This window comes from Elephantulus edwardii, unplaced genomic scaffold (genome assembly GCF_000299155.1).
Source record: "Elephantulus edwardii isolate Elephantulus edwardi_28Jun2011 unplaced genomic scaffold, EleEdw1.0 scaffold00112, whole genome shotgun sequence".
NCBI lineage: Eukaryota > Metazoa > Chordata > Mammalia > Macroscelidea > Macroscelididae > Elephantulus > Elephantulus edwardii.
In genome coordinates this window covers 7,416,494-7,423,431 of record NW_006399862.1, presented here as the reverse complement: position 1 = coordinate 7,423,431, position 6,938 = coordinate 7,416,494, and the positions used below count along the sequence as shown (strand labels likewise).

General features: G+C 41.5%; 1 protein-coding gene across 1 annotated transcript in view; it reads left to right on the top strand.

Moving 5' to 3' along the window:
- The first annotated feature begins 9 nt into the window (after positions 1-9).
- Positions 10-6,938, top strand: part of PIK3CA (phosphatidylinositol-4,5-bisphosphate 3-kinase, catalytic subunit alpha) — an 86,642-nt gene continuing 79,713 nt past the window's right edge. The window contains exon 1 of the mRNA XM_006892186.1: positions 10-96. The gene's annotated coding sequence lies outside the window, so the exon portion shown is untranslated. The remainder of the gene's footprint in view (positions 97-6,938) is intronic.

Sequence of the window (6,938 nt, the reverse complement as noted above, 5' to 3'; positions counted from 1 at the left end):
CCGTTCTCCTCTCCCTCAGCACGGCCGCCGCCGCCGCCGCCCGCAAGGCTGGGACCCGATGCGGTTAGAGCCGCGGAGCCTGGAGGAGCCCCGAGCGTGAGTAGAGCACTGAAGGGCCAGGAGCGGGCGCGGTCGGGATGGGGATGGGGTGGGTGCTGGGGACTCCTGGGCTTGCGCGCCCTTTGGGGTAGGGGCTGCCAGCCGATCCGTGCGCTTCCCAACGTCAGCCCGCGCTGGAGTTCATTGCTATCGCACCTCCTTCTCCGCTGCCAGCCGCTGACCTCTCTGAAAAGCTGAGTCCAGGGCTCGCCTCTCCCTCTCCTTTCTCCCCTACGCTGCCTCCTGGCTCTTCATTTCCTGCCTCTCCTCTTGTTTTGGGGAATGTGCAGGGGCTGCCGCCCGTGCCCCGGCCACGACAGTTCGATCCCCTACACCCTGCACGCCCACCCGACTGGGAGCGGCTAGCATCGGTCCCGAGGAACCGGGACGCGGAGCCGCTAGCTGTTCCTGTGGGGCTGTCACGCCCGAGGGCTTCGGCCCCGCCAGCCCAGCACCCTGGCAGCCCTGCGTTTGCCTTGTGCTGGGTTTAAATCGCCCGGCAGGGGTATAGAAGGAAAACCGCTCCCTCCACCCCCAGCGCCCCTCCCACCTTTCCTCATGAGCTTGTTTTTTCCTTCTAACCGAGACAATCGAACCTATTGGGTCCTTCATTCATAGACGGAGTGAGACATTGTCTCAGATGACTGGTGTCTTTTCTAAGCCTATTATGTGAGGGCCTGTTATCTCCTAAGTGGCTCGGAAAGGTAGGGTCGCGCCCAAGATTCGGCTATGTAAACACCAGACGTTCAGCCAATGTGTTTGGACCTGGACCGCGCGTCTTGAGGGTTTTATTTTCGGATGCTCATGGAATGGGGATAATGGTGGCTAGACCTGTAACCAGAGTTGGAAATCGAAAGCTGTTTTTCTTAGATGGCAAAAGGGAAGCTGTGTACATACAGAAAGGGCAAGGCGGACGCAACAAGAGGGGGCTGTGGAGAAAACAGTCTGCGTCTTCTTTAGTGAATTAGAGTTGTGATTTCGCCTTAGTAAAGCTTCCTCATTCCAGCACTGCGCCTTTGTGCAAATGCAGAACATGGGTTTGCTGGGCGATGTTTTGAATCTTAGTTTGTGAGGCCAGGGAAGCCTCCAGAAAACTTAGGTGTACCAGCTATAGCTACTTGAAGCCGAGTGATTTACTCCTGCCACTTTTGAACCATTGCGGATAAATTTGGAAATTTGGTCGCATATTTTCCTGCTTAGGAATTTGACTCTCTGGATGTTTGTTTACACTGCACCGTACAAAAATGTGTTTTTTAATTGGATTGCGTATTACAAAAAAAACCTTGAAAAATACTTAAAATACTAAATTGCTCATTTAATTTGGATAACCAAAGCACTTTTATTAGTGGATGCTTATTGGTTAATATGCCTATTCAAGTTTTGAGATTATTTTTTTTCCACTGAAGAATTGAATTCTGATTGAAATCATTGGTCACCATCTAAACCTTACCTCTTCTGCAAAATACTCATTATCAGATTAACTGTTCTGCAGTGTCCTCAGCCAAAATTATCTGAAGAGTGCATGAGTGGCTTTGTTTTTACTTTAAGTTTTCCCATCGCATCTTTTGGGATGAAGTGAGCTAAAATTCTATCCATACTCTTACCCATAGAAGTTTCTTACTTGGACTTTTCTCAGTATTGAAAAATAGAATGTTTTCCTAATAAAAATTACAAAATAGGTGATTGAAAGAAATGAAGTGGCAAGAAGCCGTGCTGCAGTCCCAAAGGCACAGGGTTCATGACCACCAGCTGCTCTGTGGGAAGATGGACAGTCTCCTCCCTTGTGATTAACTGCCCCTGAAAACCCCCTAGAGTGTCAGCTTTGAATCAGTTAAAACTCTGTGGTACATAACATGATAGGTGAAAGTAAATGAGTATAAGAAAGTAAATGAATATTAATATACTAATAGTTAAGAAAAGTATAAAGATTGCACGGCATTACCTTTGGGGCTTGTAGAAGAATTAGAAATAAATCACATATAAATGCTGAAGCATTTCTGTAGTGCCAAATTTTTCTGAAAAATATAAAGCACTGAAGATGTCACTAAACATAGTTACTATACTGAGACCTAAAAATGCTACATAAAAAGAAATATAGAGATGTTTAGGTGAAAGGGAGACCATACAGAGCAGGGACTTGAACTGGCTGTGTGTGGAGCAGTCCAAGAGGCGGAGAGTTTCCTTCCTGTGAGGCTAAGGTCCTCTCTGTCGTTTCTAGCTGTCCTCTTTTAAGCAAATAAATATGTAAATTAAATGCTTAATGTATAATAAAACAGAGCATAATATATTTTCCTAAAACAGTTTATGTTTAGCTTATTATTAGTAGTTTTACGGAGTGAAGATTTTTAAACAGTAGTTATTTAAAGAGTTTGTTGTATTGATCTAATTATTGAAAAAAGTTAACATAAACCTATTTGAGTCCTTTAGCAACTGGAATAACACTAAAAATATAATTCTTTTTATGTTTTAGATTTTGGGATGGGACAGAATTTCCCTGCCCCATTTTTCATAGTTTTTTAAATTTTATATTGGTTTGCATACAAAATATGTGTACATTGTATTTCACACTTGCCTTCATTTGCATTGTGTTTCATACAATCATTAGGGAGAGAATTCTGTAAGTGTCTTAAGCACATCATGAAAGAATGCATCTCCAGAGAGAGTATTTGCTCTCTTAAAAATTGTCCAATTTTAGAATAATCAGAATCTTAGGATGCCATAGTTTATATCTTATTAGCAGAATTATCAGGCTGTTTTTCTTAAGAATTGTTTTATCTTGAGCTTCATAACAATCTTATAGACAGGACACTTACTTTTCCTGTTAAATGACATTCTGATCTGAGGTCAAACAGGTGGCAAGGGAGAGACTTACTGACAAAATCAGGGGTTTTTTTATAACCTTTCACTGTATCATGTCTTCATGTACTCCAGACAGTTTATTTAATAAAGAAACTGAGGCCCAAAGGGGTTTAATTACTTAAGAGTACCTTTTCATATATACAGTAACAAATGTGCAAATTTAATTCCCTTCTAACTTAAACAATGATTCTAAATCCTGGCTACATATTAGGATCAACTAGGGAGTTTTTCAAAACACCAGTGCCAGGGGTTTACCTCCAGAGATTCTACCTAATGGATCTGAAATGGAGTGTGGACATCTGTTCAGCTTGTTTGAAAACTTTCCAGTAATTCTAATAGATAAAATGATTATAATGAGTCCTAGATTTCAAGGACCTGTATGACCTGGTCCTTGGCTTGTTCTGTTTAGGTTTATGTTTCCTCTCCATTCCAGCCATTATCTTGGCATTTACATACTCTTGTTTGAGTGTGCCTTTTCAGATGATTTTGTTGTTGATTATTTGCCCACTATGTGTCTGTCCCTGCATTATACTTTTTTTAATATTTAATTCAATTAGAGTGACTTATATTGCTGTTTTTAATTGTTGTTGTTATGTACCCTCGAGTCGTTTGCGACTCATAGCGACCCTATCTACAACAACCCTAAACCCTGCTCTCTCCTGTGCCAATCTCATTGCCTCTGACACACCCATCCCGATTACCCCAGTCACTGAATCAATCCACCTCATAGAGGGTCTTCCCCTCCTGTGCTGTCCCTCTACTCTACCCAGCATGATATCCCTCTCCAAAGACCTGTCTCTCCTTGCAACATGTCCAAAGTATGTCAGATGAAGCCCCAGAATCTTTGCCTCCAAGGAGTAGCCTGGTTTAACCCTCTCTAGGATGAATCTATTTGTTTTCTTGGCAGTCCTTGGTACATTCAATACTCTTCTCCAGCACCACAGCTCAAAGGCATCAATTCTCCTTCTGTCCTCCCTAGTCATTGTCCAACTCTCTGATGCATAACAAGTGATTGCAAGGACCACAGCCTGTATCAGGCACACCTTTGTCTCCAAAGAGCCACCGTTGCTCTTAAGTACTTTAGAGAGGTCCCTAACAGCAGACTTTCCCACTGCAATACATTTTTTGATTTCCTGGCTGCTGGTGCCAAGAGTGTTGACTGTGGAGCTGAGCAAATTGAAGCTGTGAACAATCTCAATCTCTTCACCATCCATCCTGATGCTACTGATTGGTCCCGTGGTGAGAATCTTTGTCTTCTTGATATTGAGCCTCAGTCCATACTGAAGGCTGCAGTCCTTGACCCTCTGCAGCAAGTGCATGAGGTCCTCCTCAGTTTCGGCAAGCAGCATTGTGTCATCTGCATAATGCAGATGATTGTTAATAGATCTTCCATCAATCCTGATGTCACAATTCTCCTCATAGAGCCCAGCCTCCCGGATAATCTGCTCTGCATGCAGGTTAAAAAGGTATGGAGACAGGACACATCCCTGGCATACACCCTTCCCAACTTTGAACCATGCAGTGTTACCCTGCTCTGTTCTGATGACTGCCTCTTGGTCCAAGTATAGGTTTCGCATTAGCACAATTAAATGTTCTGGGATTCCCAATCGTCTCAGAGTCAGCCACAGTTTGTTATGATCCACACAGTCAAACGCCTTTGCATAATCAATGAAACCGAGATAGACATTCTTATGGTATTCCCTGCTTTCAGCTGAGATCAATCTAACATCAGCTACAATATCCCTAGTACCACGAACCCTTCTAAACCCAGCCTGGACTTCTGGAGGTTCTCTGCTGATGTACTGTTCCAGTCGTTTTTGGATAATCTTCAGTAGAATCTTGCTTGCATGTGAAATCAATGCTATTGTTCTGTAGTTTCCACACTCAGTTGGGTTGTCCTTCTTTGGGATGGGAACAAATATAGACCTCTTCCAGTCAGTTGGCCAAGTGGTTGTTCTCCAGATTTCTTGGCACAACTTAGTGAGCACATCCATGGCAGCATCTGTTAGCTGAAATATGTCAATTGGTATACCATCAATTCTGGGGGCCTTATTTTTTGCTATTTCCTTCAAAGCAGCTTGAACTTCTGCCTTCATCACCATCTGCTCTGGCTCAAATGCTATTTCATTACATTCTTCTGTATCTGCCAATTTCTTTTTGTATAATGACTCAGTATATTCCTTCCATCTTCTTTTGATACCTCCTGGATCATTTAACATTCTGCCTAAAGCATCCTTGATTGTAGCAACTCGAGGTTTGAATTTGTTCTTCAGTTCCTTGAGCTTAAGAAATGCTGAACGAGTTCGGCCCTTTTGATTTTCCCGACTCTAGCTCCTCGCACATTTCATTGTAGTATTTTGCTTTGTCATTCCGTGCTGCCTTTTGGAATCTTCTTTTCATCTCTTTAAAACTACCTCAAAACATCTGGCCCTGGAAACACTGGATTAACTATTATTTACTTTCTTTTCTCCTCCTACTCATTTATTTGTGTCTCTGAATTTGGTAAAAGAAACTCAGCCTGCCTAATAATACTGGGTAGAATTCCAATTAAGTTTCCACTGACCCCCTACCTGCAGGAATAGAAAGACTAGAAAATAGAAAACGTTAATAAATGACAAAATTAGATACTACTCTTGCTTCTTTATGTAATATCCTTAATTAACACCCAACTTACAAATGTCCTTTCTGGTCTGTTTTATAAGGAAGAAACACTTCTTTTAGAGCTTTGTCAAGAGAAAAGGGTTCCCTGAGTTGGTATGTGCCATTCTTGCTGTGATGGACAACAAAAGGCATTAATACCAATGAGAAAACAAAATCTATTCCATTGGAAGGAAGAGAAGATGTACAGCAGTCAAAAAGGGGACATTTGCTTGTAATTCTAGATTAGAACTAGAATATCCAGAAACAAGCTTGTGCAAACAAATTTTAAGAATATAGACTCAAATAAGATAGTAACAACGCACATAAAATAGTAGCCAAAAAAATTCAACAGGAAGTCTAGTGTCTATTACTCAAGAAAAAAAACCAACAAAACACCCTAAACTTTGTCAACTCTGACTCTTACAAACTTCATATGTGATAGACTAGAACTTTGTTCCATAGTGATCAATGACTAAATGATTTAGGAGGAGCGTACTAGACATCCTAAGGTGTCTTTGGGTAGAGTCAAACCTCCAACTTGCCAGATTGCAACCAAGCACATTAAGCATTTACATCATTCAGAACTCTCTTTAAAAACCAATCCATTGCCATTGGGTTGATTCCAGCTCATCATGTGACTCTGTAGCACAGAGTAGAACTACCCCATAGGTTTCTGAGGGTATAACTTTTTACAGAAACACTCTGCGTCATCTTTCTCTAGCAGAATGATTGATGGGTTCAAACTACCAACCTACTCCATCATATCATAAGCCAATGTGAATAAACCTTAAAACAAAAACTATTGGGGTATATATGAGAGAAAGAAAAGAGATTATGGAATATGAACTTCCTGAATGGGAATCTGACTTAGAAATACCAGTTTTTCTGTGAGTTTACAGGCTTAGCATAATCTTGACCTTAAAAATGTGTTTGAGAAATTAGCCAGATAATTCATTTCATCTAATAGAGTAAACAGGTAAAGAGGTGAGATAATTTCTAAGTGAAAAGACAAAAGCAGTGAGGAAGGAGAGCTTGTCCCATGGCTGTCTCTACCAGACATCAAAACATAGTACACACTTACTGTGGATATTTGCCTGAGAATTGATAAAAAAATAAAAAGAATTTTAAAAATGAACATTGATCTACTCCCTTGATAAAATGGACTAGAGAAATAAAATAAACTGTTGTTTGTTGCTGTTATGTGCCATCAAGTCACCTGCTACTCAGCAACCCTATGTACAATGACCCTAAACCCTATTTTGTCCTGTACCAATCTCACTGTCTCCAACACCCCCACCCCCAATACCCCAGTCACCAAATCAGTCCACCTCATAGAGGGT